A 20,846-nucleotide genomic window follows, 5' to 3' on the forward strand; every position below is an offset into this window, starting at 1 on the left:
CGGGAAAAGCAAAAAAAATACATGTGCTGAGTGTGGGAAAAACTTCACTTACAGATCAGGCCTTTCTCAACATCAGAGAATCCACACAGGGGAGAGGCCCTGTGAATGCAATGAGTGCGGGAAAACTTTCAGTCGCAGCTCGCACCTTATTGGGCATCAGAGAATCCACACAGGGAAGAGATCCTATCATAGAATCCTAGCTTATAAGGGTTGGAAAGGACCTCAAGAGATCATCTAGTCCAACCCCTGGCTCAAAGCAGGACCAATTCCCAAATGGTTCCCTCAAGGATTGAACTTACAACCCTGGGTTTAGTAGGCCAATGCTCAAACCACTGAGCTATCCTCTCCCTCCTGAATGCAGTGAGTGCGGGAAAACTTTCAGTCGCAGCTCACACCTTATTCGGCATCAGAGAATCCACACACAGGAGGGGTCCTATGAATGCAGTGAGTGCGGGAAAACCTTCAATCGCAGCTCTCACCTTATTCAGCATCAGAGAATCCACACGAGCAAGAAGCCCCGCGAATGCCGTCAGCAGGCCTGCACAACTCGTAAAGTGGTGATGTAGAGAAATCTCTGTATTAACTATCTCTATAAATCTTTATAACGTTGCATTGTGTTATTTGTATTAAGTATCTTTATCTTTATGACATTGCATCCGGCATGATGTTATTTTGTAATTCATATGACTTGGCATTGTGCCTCTCTATTTCATACAACTTTGTATTAGATCCCTATATAGAGAATTGGTAGAAAACTTTGTATCAAATGTTTATAGCCCCTAAGGATAGTATAGTTAAAGTAAAAGAAAACATGTGCCTTTTTGCTAGAAGTAGAATAAGATCTTCCCCCGCACTCTGTAATCAATTGCTCTATTGACTGAATGAGGTGTGAATGAGTGAGGCTTGGAAGACACCCACCCTCCAGACAGCTACAACAGTTGAAGAGGGAATGGGAGCCAGAGCAAAGGACAATACAACTTGTCAAGTGGGCCCAATAAAGAAGAGCAGACATATTGAAGGCCTGTCATAAACAGATAGCTAAGGGTTAATGTCTCTTTCACCTGAAGCACCTGACCAGAGGACCAATCAGGAAACCGGATTTTTTTCAACTCTGGGTGGAGGGAAGTTTGTGTCTGAGTCTTTGTTTTCTGTCTGCCTGCTTTCTCTGAGCTTTGGAGAAGTCGTTTCTACTTTCTAGTCTTCTGTTTCTAAGTGTAAGGACAAAGAGATCAGCTAGTAAGTTATATGGTTTCTTTTCTTTGATATTTGCATGAATATAAGTGCTGGAGTGCTTTGATTTGTATTCTTTTTGAATAAGGCTGTTTATTCAATATTCTTTTAAGCAATTGACCCTGTATTGTGTCATCTTAATACAGAGAGACCATTTGTATGTATTTTTCCTTTCTTTTTTATATAAAGCTTTCGTTTAAGACCTGTTGAAGTTTTCTTTACTGGGAAATTTCAGGGAAATTGAGTCTGTACTCACCAGGGAATTGGTGGGAGGAAGAAAGCAAGGGAGATCTGTGTGTTGGATTTGCTAGCCTGATTTTGCATTCCCTCTGGGGGAATAGGAAAGTACTTTTGTTTCCAGGACTGGGAACAGAGAGGGGGGAAGGGAAAAAGGATTATTTCCCTTTGTTGTGAGACTCAAGGGATTTGGGTCTTGGGGTCCCCAGGGAAGGTTTTTCAGGGGGACCAGAGTGCCCCAAAACACTCTAATTTTTTGGGTGGTGGCAGCAAGTACCAGGTCCAAGCTGGTAACTAAGCTTGGAGGTTTTCATGCTAACCCCCATATTTTGGACGCTAAGGTCCAAATCTGGGACTAAGGTTATGATAGAAGCTAGCACCTTCTTTAGAAAACACCCTCTTTGAGCAGCATTGGGACAACACCCAGAGAAAAGCAGCACAAAGACCAACGGACGCAGACCCAGATTTTGAATCTGGTCTAGATTTGCATAAGAGGGAAGCTGCTATAAATGCGAGGTGTCTTGCAGAAGGACCCCGGATCTCGTCTTGTCACCATCGGACCATTGATTTGGATCGGTAGAAGCCCGGCTCCACCCTTCCCCCATCTAACTCACCTGGCCAGTGCAGTTAAGGGGAGCAACTAGTTGGTAACAACAGCAAGACGGAGTGTGTTTATGTCTGTGTGTGTGCGTGAATGCATGACTGTGATATATATCTCATGTGCATATCATAGAGTATTAATTGATACCTGTATTACTAATAAATGTGGCATTTTGCCTTAATCCCCCTGAAAAGTTCCTGTACAGTACTTTGAGTAAAACAGCGAGGGCCACAATGCTCCAAAGAAAACAGCTGAGGACCGAAACCCCCCGGCCCTGCGGAAACACCCCCCACTCAGGACCTCCCAGCCTGGCGGAAACACCCCGCCCCGTCCTGCAGAAACAAACCCTCCTTCCCCAGCGCCGCCCCACCAAAGCAGCTGTGGGTCAAAAAGGAAGGTTGGTGGTGGGGAGGTGTTACTTGATGTTAAATCAACCAGGGACTCCCAGCCAAAGAGGTGGCTGGGAGCTCTCAGGGTCAAATTAAAGGGCCTGGGGCTCTGACGACTGGGGGAACCCGGAGCTTTTCAGGGCTGGGGCAGGGATTTAAAGGTCCCAGAGCTCCTGCTGCTGAGGGGAGCCTGAGCCCTTGAAATCCCAGCCTCACTCCATCCCCTGGAGCTGCCGCCAGGATTCAAAGGGCTCTGTGCTGCCTGCAGCCACAGGGATCCCTGAGCCCTTTAAATCTCAGCTGCTGCCGGGATTCAAAGGGCTCTGGGCTGCCCGTGGCGGTGGGGAGCCCTGAGACCTTTAAACCTCAGCTGCGGCCGGGAATCTCTGCGAGCAGCCCAGAGCCCTTTGAATCCCGGCCGTGGCTGGCAGGCCGGCTTTAGGAAGTGCGGGGCCCCGCAGGGATGACTGGGGAAAAAAAAGCCTTTCAGTTCTTAACAACCGGTTCCCTATAAAAAGTTCTGCCACAGTATGTATTTTTTGTACCAGTAGGGTTACCATACGTCCGTATTTTCCTCCCAGATGGCGATTTAAGAACCAAAAAGCCTGACATGTCCGGGAAAGTACAGATGTATGTTAACCCTACCTAAAAGTTCTTTTTTAAAAAGATGGGTCTGAACTAGAAATGAGCTCTGCCACTCCCTTAGGGTGTGCTAGGGTGCACATGTGTGGGTCCCAGCTGCTCCCTGCCCATCTCATTGAAGCAGGTGTGCAGGGTTACTTCCCTCGGAACTGCAGGGCACCAGTGAACATGGGGCTGGCTGGAGGTGGGGGAGGGGGAGGATGCGAGAGGTAGGGTCTGGCTGCAGGCTGGGCAAGGGGTGTGGGGCAGGCTGGAGACAAGAGGTGTGGGGTGGGCTGGCTGGCTTCAGGCAGGGCCACAGGGAGGGTGCGGCATGGGTTGGCAGGGCTGGAGACAAAGGAGTGCGGGACTGGCTGGCTTCAGGCAGCGGGGTGTGGCAGGGGTTGGCTGGAGACGGGTTAGTGCAGGGCTGAAGGCAAGGCAGGGGGTACGGGGTTGGCTGGAGACAGGGCAGGGGGTGCAGGGCTGGTGCGGGCAGGGCAGGCAGTATGGCAGGGGTTGGCTGGAGACAGGGCAGGGGGTGCAGGGCTGGTGCGGGCAGGGCAGGCAGTGTGGCAGAGGCTGGCTGGAGACAGGGAAGGGGGTGCAGGGCTGGCTGGAGACAGGGGTTGGTGCAGGGCTGAAGGCAAGGCAGGGGGTGTGGGGCTGGCTGGAGATGGGCAGGCTGCAGGCAGGAACTGGTGCAAGCAGGGCAGGAGGTGCGGGGCTGGTGTGGGCAGGGGGTGCAGCAGGGGCTGGCTGGGGACGGGCTGGCTGCAGGCAGCGCAGGGGGTGCAGGTACAGGGGGTACAGCCCATCCTCTATGGTGAGTGCCTCCTTCTCCTCCTCCTCCTCCCCCCTCTCCCACTAGGGTAGCAGCAGCAGCCTGGGGCTTGGGGGCTATTTCAAGGGCCCGGGGCGCCCCTGCTTCCACTGCCCCAGCTCTGTAAATAGCCGCGGGAACCCTGGGGAAGCGGCGGGGCTCCAGTGGCTATTTAAAGGGCCGGGGAGGTAGAAGCAATGGGAGTCCTAGACTTTTTAAATAGCCCCCAGAGCCCCGCAGCCATACCCCAGGGCTCCAGCAGCAGGGCTCTAGTGGCAATTTAAAGGGCCTGGGCTTCCAGCCCCTGCTGGGAGCCCCAGGCCTTTTAAATTGCCCCCTGGGGAAACTGGGCCACCCTGGTACAGCGCACTGGCTTTTGCTGGTACTGGGGCTTGGGTGCGGGGTCCTCTTAGGAGCGAGGCCGATTCAAGGGAATTGGTTAAATTGGCCTAAAGCCGGCCCTGGTGGCTGGGATTTAAAGAGCTCTGAGCTCCCCGCCCGCCTGCCCAGAGCCCTATAAATCCTGGCCGCGGCTGAGATTTAAAGAGCTCTGGGCTCCCTGCGGCTGCCGGCAGCTCAGAACCTTTTGAATCCCGGCCGCGGCTGAACTTTAAAGGGGTTTGGATTCCCCGCGGCTACGGGCAGCCCAGAGCCCTTTGATTCCCGGCTGCGGGACGCACAGTGAGACTTCACGGGCCGCACGTTGCCCGTGGGCCGTATGTTGTGCAGGCCTGGCATGGAGGGGCAAAATAGGTAAGAAATTTCCGTGGCCTGTCACTAGCAAATAGTAGCCACCATGGATCCTGCCAGAGGTGGCTACATCTTAGCACTGTGGGAAGCAACCCTTCACAGAGACCATTTGTCTTGTGGTTTGGGATACTTCTCAAGACATGCTGCACTCAGAGTGACCCCCTCATCCTGTGCCAGCTGGAGAAAAGAAAAGGGGCCAGCCAACTCTCCCACTACCAGCTGCGAACCACTGATCCCCAAACAGGGGGAGGCCTCCGGCTTTGATGTGTATTAAATATCAGGCTGGTCTCTTTCTTTAGCTAAAAGAGGGAACAAATGATCCTCAAAGGAGAGGGGAAAGACAATCACTGGGAAATGTAATCCCCTGCAACATCCAGAATGGAGAGCGACTCAGGGCAACAGGTTCCCCCGAAGGAAGAAGTTTTTGGGATTTAGAAACATAAGGAACAGCACAAAACTTGAGAGGATTGTTAATTGACATTTGATAATGACACAGAGGGAAAACCTGAGCTTTCAGATCAGTGTTCAGAAATGAAAGACAAAGGGTGGAAATCAGAGATTTTGGATCCATTTTGCAAATTATAGAGAGGAAAGTGGAAAATCAGAGGGATTTTATATCAGTTGTTGATAGGAGGTAAAATCTGAGTGTTTCACATGAATACTTGATAAATGAATAAAGAGGAAATGGGCAACATTTGCAAACATTTTGTGTTCAATAATCTGAGAAAAGGTGTAAATCTGAGATTTTCTTATTATTTTATAATTAGAGACAGGAAAATCTCAGGGCATATTCAATTAGAAATAGACAACTAGAGAGAAGTGGGGCAAATGTTTAGGTTATTTTATTTGAATCTTTGAGATTTGCAAAGAAATTGTGTCACAAACTGCATATTTGATAACATGAGAGGAAAACACCAAGATCTGAGGGGAGAGAGTCACTTTCCTGTCAGGGCCCAGTGCTCCCTCCTCCTCCCCCTCCGGGGTCTCTCACTCACTGGGGGCTCCAGGCGGGGCTGGTGCGGTCAGAGCCTGGGGCTGCCTAGGGGGCAGGTCCCAGCTGGAGAAAGCCCCCCCCCCCGGCCAGGATAGGAATGTGCTACTGGTAGCAGCCTGGGGCTGGACCCTCTCTATGGGGGACACTTGCTCCCCCCTCCCCTTCCTGGCCCTTCCCACGCCCTGTTGCCAGCAGAGAGTGGCCCCCCCAGCCCAGCCCAGAGGTGTCCCTGTCTCAGGCCCCCCCCCAGCCTCTGCCCAGTTCAGAAAGCACTCGGGGGAACCATTTCCCACCTACACAAGGACAAATCACTGCAGGTGAAAATGGGGGGAAACACCCCAAACCTGAGATCTGAACTGGCCATTGGCAAAGGGGAGAGAAAATGGGGCACAATGGGGGGAGGGGAACAGGGAACTTCTCAGGGGTTTGAGGGAAGGGGGTGTCAGCCTGGATGTTGCTTGTTGCTCTCTAGGGAGAAAGGGGGCAGGACAGGAGAGGAGGGGGGTCTCCACGGAGGGGGCAGTGGTAATTCCGACGGGATCTCAGCCCTCCCTTTTTCTCCCCGCTCCTCAGGGGTCACCTGCTCTTCTCCCCTCGCCCCCCGGCCATGTCCCGGCTGCACAGACATTTTCCATCCATCCCTTTCCCAGGTCTCCCCCCTCCGCAGCCCCTGCCCGACCCCACGCAGGGGCTGCTAGGTGTAATGCATGTTCAGTAGGGATTTCTCCCCTACTAATGCTGGGGTGTCCTTCTCCTATAGGTTAGTCTACTAATGATCTCATCTTGGTGCCATGTGTGTCAGTTCATTGCCATGGCACTCGTGTGCTTAGACATCTGAGGATGCTCTATAGAAAAGCTCCTTGAGTGAGGTGATCCACAGGGAGTAGCTCAAAGCTCCAAAGTGCCTGGCCAGGGGCAGGACATTGGCACAGCAAGGGAGGGGTGTGGCAGTGACATCACAAAGGCCTTTTGCAGGACCTCACACTATTGGTCAAAGACTATTGGTGAGCAGGTGGTGACCTCACAGAGAGATCCTGACATCAGTCAGGGGCCAGGGGCTAGGGAAACCTCAGAGACCCCTGTGGCTTTGCTTCAGCAAGTCTCCTTCTCCAGGTCTCTGTCTGAGGACTGAGAGAGTATTCGGGTTCACGGACGTGAGCGCCAGGAGAAACCTCTTTCCAGTTTTCTCCTTCCCTTGTAGTGATTTTACTAGAAAACAGCCGTCCCTCTTTAGAAGGTAAGAGCCTCCTGGAGGTGTGAAACCTGTTCAGTCTGATCCATCTGGTGAGAGTTGAATTCTAGGCATGGAAAACATGAGCTTAAGGAGGCAGAATTTTATTCCGTACCTGGGATTTTGTCCCTTAGAATCATGGGGACATTAGGGTTTGTCCTTTGTGTTTCACCTTTTCCTCCATCCACCTGTCCCTCCCTCCTTTCTCTTCATCTCTTCTTTTGTCCTTTCTCCTGTTCCCCTCCCAACACCAGGACGAGTGTGTGCGTGTGTGTTGCGGGGGAGTGCTCTGCAGCTCTCACTGTGGGAGTTCCACCCAAAAATGTGAGGCTGAAATAGTGCTCAGGCAGTCAGGGCTGGATTAACCTTTTGTTGGCCCTGGCACCAAACATATTTGTGGGCCCCAATATAGTCACTGTGGGCTCCGAGTGTGGGCCTGGTGGGGCAGTGCCATTGGTGCCTTCGTATAACCGGTACTGAACCTCAGAGACATTTTTCATTTTGATCACACACCTCTCCATGACTATATGCATTGCCATACACAGCTCCCTCAGCCCGCGGGTTTTCTTATTGAGCTGTACACCCATGTGGGTTTACCAGTGTCCACAGTGAGCAGAACTTTCATAGTGACCAAGGAAACTCCCCACAGATTTATCTCTTTCCTCATTCAGACCTTCTCTAGCCATGTCTCCAGTACCCCCCCATGTCACCAGTCACTGCATGTGGTCCTAGTCTCAGCTCAAAGTCCTAAAGCCAGCAGACACCTAATCAGTTCTGACAGATCCCTCCCTCAGCCCCCATCCTGCCATGTGAGCAAGCCACCTGCAAACACCATTTCCCCAAAGTGAGGACTTAGCCCTTGGGAATCTGAAGACACCAGCGTCTCTCCCTCTGCTCCCATCTACGTGCTAGTCTGCTACCTGGTCACCACCACCTCTCCCCATACTTGTTTCCTTTCTACTTTGGACATGCTCCCAACCAGCTGGAAGCTCCCTCTGCAAGCCTGACCTGCTCCCGCCTTCCCTGCTCCCCCGACATTCCTTTCCTACTGGTGACCTCTGTTCCTTGAGGTTAACTCCAGTGTCTTTAGGTGCTCTAGCTTAATGGCCCCAGGAGTCATACAGCCACTTGTAGTTTCTCTAGCTACAGCCATGGGGCAACTGCCAGAGGCCAGACTTAGACAGCTGCAGCTACTAGCCGCAGGAGCGGAGGCAATGCCAAGGCTGAGCATGCTTGAACCTTGCAAGGGCAGCACTAGGGACTCTAAATCCTCAGCACTGGCCCTAGGCAGCTGCAGACTCTGGAGTTAGGCACTTTCCTCCTCTAGGTTTCTGCATGGTTACAGAACTGCAGTAAAGTGGAACAATTATCAGCTTCTGTGATTGGAAGATGTCTGGATCCATCTAATAAGACCGTCCTATATAAATGAGGAAAGTTGAGGTGCCTTTATTATTCTTTTGTTCCATTCTTTGTTTCTATGGGGAATTTGCCAGTGCAATATCACTGTCTTCCTTTTAAACAAACAAAACTAAAAAAAAAAGTGTAATGGCTGTTGAAAATAGCAATTCCAGCCCTCGTTAGCACTGTGAAGACCCCATCGTTTGTTGCTCAATTTTCTCCTACTTTTTCTACAGTAAATGACAGTGGATCAGCATATTTGATTTGGGAGAAATGAAGTAACAGCTGCCCAAATTGAGCTAGAGCACTCCTGATTTTGAGGTGTTCAGATCTGGAAGGCAGGGGCTAGATTCCCTTTATGAATATTAGATACATCTGGAAAGGAAAAGTCAATTTCTATTTTCATGGCTCAGAAGTGGAAATCCTCCTGTCCTGTATCTGAAGCTGTCCAGGTCCAGTAGAGCCTCCCCTTCCTTACTTACCATTTTACCTTCTGGTGGGATCCACATACCTCCCTTGCCCAGCTTCAGATAGAGAGGGGCCCTGTCCAGTTAGTCCACCCAGTTCCATCTTTGGGGGCTGCCAGGCGAGGTCACACCAGCATCCCTAAGCCTGTCTGGGGAAGTCTTCTGAGGGTGCTACCTGGGCCAAAGCCTTCTACTCCTTGGTCACACCTCTTCCCTATTCACAGGTGGCACCCCCTTCTAGCAGCCAGCCAGCCCCCCAGCCCCAGCAAGCTGCAGCACATGGAGTCTCACAGCTTCCCCCCTCCCTTTCCTGTTGCTCTGGGGATTACTGTGATGGAGTGGGGACTGTCTGTGTGGGGACTGGGAGAGCAGCGGGTGACTTTAGGTGAGGGACAGGACCTAAGCCTGTAACTTAAGCTAGGCAGCGGGGAGGGGGTCAGCACCTTTGCCCAGGAAGCTGAATAAAGGAAGGGGCTGGCTGGAGGGAGTTAGTTCAGTTTTGGTTTGGAGCTGGGTTGTTGGAATTCAGGGAATCCCAAACTGGGAACTAAGCTTCCTGAACCCCCAGAAGGACTCGATTGAGGGGTCCTGGTTGTGCTCCTTGCTTTCAAAGACTGTTGGTATGCAAATTTTAACAACAATTTTTGCAATTAACAATTTGACCAATAAAGTTTCTTTTCCTTACTTAAGGAAATGCATTAGACTTTAGTATATCACATTCTCCTGATTTATCTAAACACTTTGTATTCCAAGTTGAACAAAACAAGTATCTGCATTTTAATTTAACCTTTTTGTTTGATTTTAAACTAGATTATTTTATAAAAATATTAAACACAAAAATTCCGGCCACAAGACAAACACCACAAGACAGAACATAGAACACAAAACATAATTTCTATTGTGCCAGTAAATGCATGGTACGTTGAATGCTCTTTAGCTGGCATCAGTTTTCTCTGATTATCTGAAAGACAAAAAAACAGAGGTCTACCCCTTCTGGGCAGACAATCATTGCTTAAAATAGACAAATACCCTTGTTGATTTCAGGAAAAACAGAGGAATTATCCCATATTTTATGTGTTTCATAGGCAGCCCAGGTTTCAGTGGCCCCTACCTTATCAGTTAGATAATTTGCATGAATACAGATGCTTTCTGGCTTGCTTTTTACTTTTACCTCTTGCTTTCAAACACTGAAAGAAAACATCACTACTTATAGTGCCCTTACAGCCTAATAAAATTTCAATTACATAGCACTATATACATTCTTCAGCTAATTTAACTAAATTCTAAATGATTGCAATTAACAATTTATTTGCCTCAATTTATTTACAAACATTTCAAAGACACCAAGAACTTTCCTCTTTAGCATTTTTACAAAGTTCAACTGCTGTTTCCTCCAGCAACTACAGAGTTAACTTCTCACTCTCCCTTAAATCACTTGCTTGTCTCCCAACAGCCACTTTTATCAACTCAAATCACCATTCCAAGTAAGTTCTGGGTATTTGAAATCCCCATGCTTACACTTACTTACTCCTTCCTTCCACTACACCCTTGAAGTTTTCCAACCTGTTTTCCAATCTCTCTGTCTGTTGCTTGCCCGCCTGGGCCCGATCCTGCTTTTCTCACTGAACCGTCCCTTCCATAGGCACCAACTTCTTCCACTACCAGTTTAGCTAGGAGGGTGGGCTTCTCAACTAGCCCCCCACCCCTCCTGGTCTCTTCCCTTAAACATTCTTACTCACAAGACTACCCGAGTCCTCCTTCATGAGGCTTGCCACCTAGACGAAGACACATGGCCCATTGGGCAAAGGCCATTTACTTAACATATAATTTGAAGGACTACTCTTAGAGGGTTTACCCAGAGACTCATTCATCTGTTTGACACTTAAACAGAAAAGAGAATTACACAGAGAGCAGAGGGAATTACAGTCTAAGCCAGACTTTCCCACTTCTATACACTGACCGCTACAGGGGACAGGACAGAAGGATCTCAATTTAACCTCAGAGCTGTCTCGCACACATGGCTTCCACTCCGAGGAATTACGAACAAGAGGTTCAGTTCCACCCACACTCCTAACACCCAAATGAACAGAGAAAAAAAACAACAACAGTAACTGGTTAAATAGAACAGAACCAGATAGTGTTTCCTTATCCTATTAGGACTCACTTTTACTCATGCAGTTCTCAGCATATAACACCAACAGTACCAAGCAAAGCAAACACAAAATAACAAGGGTAAAACAAATAGATGGTGTAAATTCTGCAGGGCTCCCCCCTTCTTAATTGCTCACCAAACTGTGACAAATTTCTGTTACCAATCTATCCCTCATGTCAGATGATCAGGCTGACACTACAGGATCGTTGGGGGAAGATAAAGAAAACACACCATATAACTGAATTTTAAAGCTTCATTAATAAAATAATAAAACAACAACGGAGAGTGTTGGGAACGCTCCCACATCACTCAGGAAAATATTAATGCCCCAAGCCCGAAGCTCCTTTCATACTTACACACGTACGTCCAGACTGGCCACTTCTGTGTATAATGTTCAGAGGAGGGGGAGAGGTGGAAGGGAGATTATCCTGTATACAGCTTGTCCAGAATTTCCAACATGCTTCTGCTCTTGGGAGGGCTGTTCTTTTACACCCTGGAATCTCCTGCGGCGTCTCTTTCAGAGATTCCAGTCCAGGTCGGCTGCCTGTGGCTTCTTTGGTGTCACCAAGACACACCGACTCCAGGGTCACAAAGGCACACTGTTGGATCTTACTGGACAGTTAAGCTTTGCAAATGTAATTTCAGTTCTGTAACTTGTATTTCCTTTGCTTCGCCTCTGTCTATATTTTTTCCTTCACAGCCAGCTGGGGCCGAAAGCAGCCCCTCCCTGCACCAAGCACAGTCCGCGCCGATTCCTGACCCTGAACGCAGAGCACCCCCCTCCTTCCATCCCGGGGCCAAGATGATTTTTAAATTAACCCGTTCCTTATGTCTTTTTCTTTCTTTTTCTCTTTCCCATTAAACATTCTAGTAGCAATGCTAACTACTTCAGACAAACTTTTCCCTTGCGTACCATCTGGATGCTTTCTAAATCTTTTTGCAATATCCTTTGCACATTGTGACATGAAAACCATTTTAACCATCTCCTTTCCATGATCAGTTTCAGGATTTAAATTCCCATGCTTTTTAACTTCACAAATCAGTCGAGCACAAAAGTCAGAGAGGTGCTTATCTGGATGCTGAACACAAGCAGTCACCTTGCTCCAATTTGGAGTAGCCTCCCCTGCATCTCTAATACCATTCAAAACAGCTTTTAAAAATCTATCCAACTTTGTCTTTTGAGCTGGATTATTGGGATTCCAGTTAGGGTCAGTAATTAGCCAAGGTGCATTCAAATGAGCTGCAGATTTTTCTTTTACTTTTTGTCTTTCATCTTCTGTCATGAGAGTATCTAATAACTGATTTACATTTGCCCAAGTGGGCACATGAGTGAAAAAGATTGTGCAGAACATTCTTTCCACTGCCTCAGGATTGTCTCATAAGTGAGGCATAGTGCACTGCCAGTTAAACAAATTTGAAGTTGCAAACAGGGTATGGGTAAAACCATCTCATATTCCCCAGCAACCAGTAGAACCAGATAAGTTCTCAATGAGGCTTGTAATATCAGCGGTGTCTCAGAAACATTCTCTCTCATGGAGTTAAGTAACCTAGTGGGGGTCCACAAGGGCAAGGACAAGGGCTGCTGTAATATTGGGGGTGTTTGAAAAGCAGTCCCTGACCAAGTTTGCAAAAGGCTGGCTGGAGGCTGCACAGAGGGGGTGAGGCTGCCTGATTCCTCTGAAGATGAGGGAACATCACTCTGAGCTCCCCCTTGATTCTCCTCTGTCCCTGAACTGTCCCTAACCTGCTTTTGAATCCTTGCACTCCATCAGACGGGGAAGAACAGGAACAAAATTGTCCTCCTCCCGGTGCGGCTCTGGTGCATATGGTGGGTGATTTTTTTACAAGAGCTCTCCATACAAACAGCTTCAAAAGCTACCCATCCCTCCATGGGTTTATAATTATACCATACAAACAAGTAATCCATTTGTCTCGGCCTAAGATCAACCAAAATATCCCTTAAGGAGTTCCTCCTATCTGTGGAAAAGGTTTCACCCACCGGCCAGTCTCTAGTTGGGGACAAATGAAAGGTAAATGATGGCCATTGGATCCAACACAGATTTCTCATCTTAAATTTAACTAGATCAGCTGTCTCAGAAATCTCTTTCCAATCTCTAAGTATCAGAGACAACGGGGCATCCCCCGGGCACTTACTGCCAACTTGTCTCATTTTAATGAAGGGACTCTAACCCCTCTTCATGAAGGGACTCTAACCCCTCCTCCCCGGGTCGAGGTAAAGGGACTCTAACCCCCACCTCCCCGCATCGAGCGCTTGCTTACCTCTCCAGGGACTTGAACACCTGGACTGAAACTCAAACCCAGGCTGGGACTCTAACCCAGACAACTTGGATCCTGTGCAAACCTGGACTGGGACTCTAACCCAGACCTGGACTGGGACTCTAACCCAGACCTAAGTAGTCAGGGACTCTAACCCCGACAACCTGGACCCTACTCAATGGGTAGGTGGACGTTGCTGGATTTCCAAGAGTTTCAGCTGGTTCACAGAACACGCCTTATCGCCAACGCAGAGATCAGATCACCAGGCAAGTCTCCTCTAAACTGGAGGATGCGCGCTGCGTTGCCTCAGGGTCCGATCCCCCGCCGGAGAGTCAGACGGGTCCCGGCGGAGTCGCCAAAGATGTCAGGGACTCTAACCCAGACGGCAAAGTTCGTTGTCTGACCGCGAGAGAGACAGGCAACACCAGCAAGGTCCGATCAAAAGCTCTTTATTGACAAGTGCACGCATCAATAGAGAGCAGCTCGTCTCCAGAGAGAACCAGCCTGCTCTTTACATCTTAGTATAAGCCTATATAGACAGTTCTGTCGCGTCATAAATTATTCACTGGAGCAACCCACCCCCTTCTTCTAACAACTAGAAACTAGACACCTTTAGTATACATGCATGCCTAAAGTTAGAAATGTAGGGGAGTTAAAAACAAACAAAGAACAAAACCAGGGAGCGAAAACAAGGAGGCTGGGAAACTAGGACTCTTATCAGTTCTTCAAAGGAGCTGCCCGAACACAGCACATCTGGTACTATGCCAGGAATGCAGCTTCTCTCTTATCTCACTTTTTCCCAGCGCTTGTGAGACATGCTGCTGCTTCTCAGTGTTTTCCACTCAGGGATTACCCACAAACCTCTGTTAGCCTGACTTTGGTCAGGTTGGCATACCTGGTTTTGTCTGCTATATCTTTATTCAGGCCTAACAATTATAATGTCACAGTCTCGGGGAATTGACTGCTGCAGCTCCCCGTAGACTCTGCCTGCGCCTCTCACCGAGCTGGAGTACAGCAGGCGAGGGGAGAGCACTCAATGTATTGCATCTACACTAGACGTGATATATCAACCCCCGCTGGATCGATCGCTGCCCACCGATTCGGCAGGTGGTATAGACATACCCCGAGTATCTGGTGATCGGAGCTGGACCCCCGAGGGGGACACATTGAAGGAACTCAGGGGTTAAGGTGCCTCTATTGTCAACTGTCAGGGCTGCTGTGGCTCAGAGGAGGGTGCTTGACTGCCTGGCAGGCTTAGGCGCCGCAAGCCTTGGAGGTGGGAGAAGTGAAGCGGCCACGGCGTGCTCGGGGTGTTCGTGCTAGGAGCAGGGGTGAGCTCGGGCGAGGGGGGTGCCGCAGGGCAGAGCAGGAGAGTTGCCACAAGAGGGGAGCCTCAGGGTGGAGGGGGGAGCTGCCACGGGTGGGGCGCCTCAGGGCAGGGGTGCAGGGGGGGGAGGGTGCAAGGTGGAAGTTTCGCCTAGGGCATGAAACTTCCTTGCACCGGCCCTGCCCGCAGCCAGCCCTGCACCCCCTGCCCTGCCCTGCCGGCAGTCAGCCTCTGTCTCCAGCCAGCCCTGCACCTTCTGCTTTGCCTGCACCAGCCGCATCCTCCCTGCCCTGTCTCCAGCCAACCCCTGATGCACCCCCCTGCCTGAAGCCAGCCAGCCACGCAGCCCTTGCCCTGCCTGAAGCCAGACCCTACCTCCAGCCAACCCCACATCCACTGGTGCCCTGCACTTCCCAGGGCAGTAACCCTGCACATCTGCTTCAATGAGGGGGGCAGGGAGCAGCTGGGACCCACACATGTGCACACCCTAGGGTGACCAGACAGCAAGTGTGAAAAATCGGGACGGCGTGGGGGGTAATAGGATCCTAGATAAGACCCCAAAATTCGGACTGTCCCTATAAAATTGGGACATCTGGTCACCACAGCACACCCCCAGGACTCCTGAGTTCCATTGCTGGGTTTCCTATTGGTTCCTCTGCTGGTTGTTTTCCTTTTTCTGGGGACTTTGGGCAAGTTGCTCCCCACTCTCGGGCTCTGTCCCCAGCAGTCAAATGGGGATTTCATACCTTCCCGCTATTGGAAAGTGCTGGGAGAATCCCCCAGCAAAAGCTGCTCTGACAGTGCTAAGCAGCATCTGACCATTCAAGGTCGGAGCTCACTGCCCAGGAGGAGTGCTTGGCTCTGGGGTTTTACTTCAGCCCAGTGTAGACAGAGAGCCCTAACCATGGAGTTTGGCTCAAGAAGACCAAGTCTCCAATTTGTTAAAGGTGTTTTGAATTTCAATCCTGTGCTCCAAAGTGCTTGGTGTCAGTTGTAAACTTTAGGAGCATGCTCTCCACTCCATTTTCCAAATCATTCATGAAAATATAGAATAGTACCTGACACCGGACTGATCCCTGCCAGACCCACTAGGTTCACCCTCCCCGTTGGGCAGCTAAACATGGAGAAGGGCTCCTGGAGTCTTGGCTTTCAACCAGCTCTGCACCCACATTACACTGATTGCAGCTGGACTACATTTCCCTCGTTTGCTTCTGAGAATGTCCTATGGGACTGTGTCGAAAGCCTTAGTAACACCAAGCTAGATCCCATCTATTGTTTACTCACCTCTACCAGGCCCAGAACCCTGCCAAAGAAGGAAAGAGGATTGGTTTGGAATCCCTTCCAGTCCTAGAGTCTATGAGTCTATGAGATTTGTTCTTGACAATTCCACGCTCACTAGTCATAAGAACCAAATCATCCTGTAGGTGCTGCTGACAAACTGAGTGTTTAAGAATGTATTGCAGGATCTCTCCAGCTACGGCAGTCAGGCTAGCTAGTCTGTAAGTCCCAGAGGTCTTTTTGTTCCCCTTTGAAAGATAGGTCCTGTCTTGTTCATGGATGGGAAGATGTTCTTTTTCAGGGGTCTCAGACGAGAACTGGGGCACAACACCTGGTTTGTTAAGGCCACAAAAACGGAGGCAGGAACCTCTTCTCTGCTGCTGGCAAAGAACCACAGGTACCTAAAAGATAGGGTCTCACATCTTTGAATGGGCTTTAAAAAGGCAGTGGTTAATAAGTTTGGCCCCGATCATTTCTTGTTTCCACAGACTAGACATTTTAGCAAACTTTAGAATTCCTTGGTGCTAAACACTGTGAAACTCCCCTTTCTCCTTCACAGAGGGCTTTAATACCCCTTATCTCACTTGGGCTCTAAACTGCCCATAGTTCGAGAACTGTTCCTGTTCCGATTGGACAGATGGGAGAAGGGAAGTGACCTACCCAAGGCCTACACAACAAGGCGATGGCAGAGCCAGAAAGAGAAGCAACCAGTTCTGACTCCTGTTCTAACAGATGAAAACACCCCAGAGCCCAGGAATCGAGATGGTGGGAAAATTTCATTCAAACCGTTTCTGTCCGAAAATCCCATTTAGACTAAACCAGTTTGTTTCTCAAAATCATAACAAGTGGGATGAAAGATCTTTGCAAAAATATTTTGTTGCAAAACAAAAGCATCTCCTCTTTGTCAGAGTGTGTTAAATTGTCTCCTCGCACACAAAGAGGAGACACTTACATCTCAACCATTAGATAAGATGCTTCAATCTGAGCTAAGTCGTTGCTACTATTAACAATTTCAAAATAAAAAAATACAAATAAAATAGACGATTTCAGCTAATCTATTATGTCATAATCTGGGAAACTTCATATTATGCACTACTTCTAGTGACACTCCCAAATGGATCCGCATCCTTCACCCACCATGAGGTAGGTAAGAGCGGATCATTATTATCCCTACTTGAAAGAGGGAGAAACTCAGGCTGAGAAAGGAGAATTGACTTGTCTTAGGTCACACAGCCCGTCAGAGGCAGTGTTGGGAATAGGACCGAAGAGCCCTGATTTTCAAACAAACCATCGGATCTTGAATTTCAGACATTGAATGACCTGAATACTGTGCTCTCAGATGAGCCCCAGACCAACAACAGTGACAGTAATTATTCAGCAAGTATTTGAGGAGAACTGCAATGTTAGAGGGAATCATCAAATGCTCAGAGACAATTAATGCAGAGAAGCAGCAAAATTAATCAAAGATAGAACTGGTTCTGACTTATTTACTTGATCTTAAAAGAGAACAACAAGGACCTGAGTCTCCTCCCTGTCAATATCCCCCTGCTCAACCAATCAGGGTAGAGACGGAGGACGGGAGGCTGAGGGTTCTCACCAGAGAGCCCAAAGGATGGCCCAGGTCACCGGTGGGGATCACTGCCCGAGCACTATTTCAGTCCCACATTTTTGGGTGGACCTTCCATAGTGGGAGCTGCAGAGGACTTCCCTGCAACACACACACACACACACCTCCGTCCTGTTGTTGGGAAGGGAACAGGAGAAAGGACAAAAGAAGCAAGAGAAGAAGAGGAGGGAGGGATGGAGGAAGAGGTGAAACAAAAAGGACAAACCCTAATGTCCCCAGCGATTCTAAGGGACAAAATCCCAGGTGCGCAATAAAATTCTGCCTCCTTAAGCTGGTGTTTTCCATGCCTAGAATTCACTTGTCACCAGATAGATCAGACTGAACAGGTTTCAAACCTCCAGGAGGCTCTTACCTTCTAAACAGGGACGGCTGTTTTCTAGTAAAATCACTACAAGGGAAGGAGGAAACTCGAAAGAGGTTCCTCCTGGCGCTCACGTCCATGACCCCAAATAATCTCTCAGTCCTCAAAGAGAGACCTGGAGAAGGAAACGTGCTGAAGCAAAGCCACAGAGGTCTCTGAGGTTTCCCTGGCCCCTCGCCCCTGTCCTGCCTGGCTGATGTCAGCATCTCTCTGTGAGGTCACCACCTCCCCATCACCTTTGACCAATAGTCTGATGTCCTGCAAAAGGCCTTTGTGATGTCACTGCCACACCCCTCCCTTGCTGGGCTAATGTCCTGCCCCTGGCCAGGCACTTTGGAGGTTTGAGCTACTCCCTGTGGATCACCCCACTCAAGGAGCGTTCGTTCTAGGCAGCAAGCCGGCTAGACAGGAAAACATCAGACGCTGCTCCCAATGCTACACTCAGTTTTTCAGAAATTAGTCGACTTCATGGTCAGAAGACACCATTAGAGCATCTAACCTGCATATCACAGGCCTCCTGTATGACATAACAGCTACTTTGGGGGCAAACACATTCCAGAAAGGCATCTAGTCTTCATTAAATGACATCAGGAGATGGTGAATCCACCACTTTCCTTGGTAGCTTGCTCCTGTGGTGAATCATCCTCGCTGTTGACTATTGTGCCTCAGTTGTGATATGAATTTGTCTCTTTTCACTTTCCAGCCATTGGGTCTTGTTATGCCTTTCTCTGCTCCATTCAAGAGCCCGTAAATACCCAATCTTTTCTCTCCATTAAGGCCCTTCAACATTTCAATGAAATCACCTTTCAATCTTCTTTTGATAAGCTAAACAAGTTGAGCTCTTTCAATAGCTCACTGGAAGGCATTTTTCTCCAGCCCTCAGAACATTTGGTGGCTCTTTGCTGCCCTAGCTCCAATTTCACAACATCTTTTTCAAATGAGGATACCAGAACTGGAGGCAGTATAAAGGTTGTATAAAGGTAAAATTAAATAGGTTGCAGAGGAGTTTTTTTTAATTTCGGCTTTTGTTGCTAAAAATTTTGTCTCTCTGCGGTGAGAAAAAACACTCCCCGAATGCCAAAATTTGAGCCATGAAAAGCGGCAGTGTGAACAGCGCATCATAGGTGGAGCTGTGCTCCCGGTGACAAAGCTCCTGCCCCTCATTGGAGGTAGTTTGGCTTTGTTGCCGGGGAAGCTCTCTCTCAGCGATAAGGACGGCCACACAGCGCACCTTACAATGGCACGGTTAGAGTGGCACAGCTGCACCGTGGTAAGGTGCGCGGTGTAGACACAGCCTCAGAGCTGGGGAAAGCCGACAGGCGCTGAGGAGCACAGGGTTCAGACAGAGACATCCGTTAGGAGAGGAACTATTCACAGGGATTCTCTATAGCCTAGTAAGGTGGAGAGGATGGAAGATGATAATGTACAGGTAGGTTCTGATGAGAAACAGTGAAATGAAAGAGTCTCCCTCAATTACATCATGTAATAGCAGACAGCTAAAATGGGACACATTTTAGAAGTGCTTAAATACAAACGCTAAACGTCTAAGTACTAAGACTGGTGAATTTGAGTGCCTGGTATTGAGTGACGATATTGATAGAATAGGCATCACAGAAACCCTTGCATCCCCTCCTGCACCCACATGGGGAGACTGACCTGTGTGCATGGAGCAGCTGGCATTGCTGCCCCCCACTCCTCCCTGGAACGCTGCTCATCTGGGCACCCCTAGGGGTTGTGGGATGTGGGGGCAAGAAGTGAGATCATCCGAGCTCCCTGCATCCAGGTCACTTTCCTCAGCCGGGCTGCATAGCGGGAGGGCAGAGAGCAGCAGCTTCTGATGCTCCCCTCACAGCACAGCCCAAGTGGGAAAAGTGACCAGGACGCATGGAGCACATAGGGTTGCTCCTTACTCCCCTCAAACCTCTATGGACCCATGGAGGAGCATTGGGGCAGGGGAGAGCAGTGAGCACCTTTGCACTGCCACACGGTGCCATTTGACCCCTGGAGCCCTGGGCGGCTATCGGGGGGCACCACCCCTAAGGCCGGCCAGGCTCCCCAGAACGAGCAGCAGAAAACACAGAGACTGGCCACACACTGAGCAGTGGTAGCCTGGGCGGCTCGTAATGGAGGCTCAGGGGGGAGGGGCGTCATAACATTTTTTCCCAGATTTGGACCTTAGCGTCCAAAATATGGGTGTTAGCATGAAAACCTCCAAGCTTAGTTACCAGCTTGGACCTGGTAAAGCTGCCACCAGCCAGGGATTTATACAGTGCCGGGCTCGCTGTGGTCTCCCCAAAACCTTCCCCGGGGGACCCCCAGACTCAGATGCCTTGAGTCTCACAACAAAGGGGAATAAACCATTTCCCTTCCCCCTCCTCCCCTCCAGGTGTTCCCTCCCTGGGTTCCTGGAGAGATATACAGAAGCAAGCTCCGTGAATCTAAACAGAGGGACTCCCCCCTCCCTGTTTCCAGTCCTGGAAATAGAAGTACCAAGATAGCTAATCTCTCTTCCCCCTTACCCAGAGGGTATGCAAAGTCAGGCTAGTAAATCTAACACAACGAGATTTTCCCCCTGACTTCTTCCTCCCACCAATTCCCTGGTGAGCTGCAGACTCAATTCCCTGGAGTCCCCACTAAAGAAAAAATCCAACAGGTCTTAAAAAGAAAGCTTTATATAAAAAGAAAGAAAAGGACATAAAAATGGTCTCTCTGTATTAAGGTGACAAATACAGGGTTATTTGCTTAAAAGAAAAAAATGAATAAACAGCCTTATCCAAAAAGAATACAATTTAAACATTCCAGCAACTACACACATGTAAATACAAAGAAAACCCAATATAAACTTATTGTCTTATTATCTTTGTACTTACAACTTGGAAACAGAAGATTAGAAAGGCAGGAGATAGAAAAATCACTCTCATAGCCGAGACGCCACAGACACAAGACAAAGAACAAAGAACTCACACACAAACTTCCCTCCACCCAGATTTGAAAAAGTCTTGTTTCCTGATTGGTCCTCTGGTCAGGTGTTTTAGGTTACTGGTGTTACCCCTTTATAGGTAAAAGAACATTAACCCTTAGCT

The 20,846-nt window shown here is 49.1% G+C and overlaps 1 protein-coding gene across 1 annotated transcript in view; it reads left to right on the forward strand.

Annotated features, from left to right (window-relative positions):
- Window positions 1–20,846, forward strand: part of LOC127042430 (zinc finger protein 707-like) — an 85,853-nt gene that overhangs the window by 53,020 nt on the left and 11,987 nt on the right. The window lies entirely within an intron of this gene.

Source organism: Gopherus flavomarginatus, unplaced genomic scaffold, assembly GCF_025201925.1.
Source record: "Gopherus flavomarginatus isolate rGopFla2 unplaced genomic scaffold, rGopFla2.mat.asm mat_scaffold_43_arrow_ctg1, whole genome shotgun sequence".
NCBI classification, from domain to species: domain Eukaryota; kingdom Metazoa; phylum Chordata; order Testudines; family Testudinidae; genus Gopherus; species Gopherus flavomarginatus.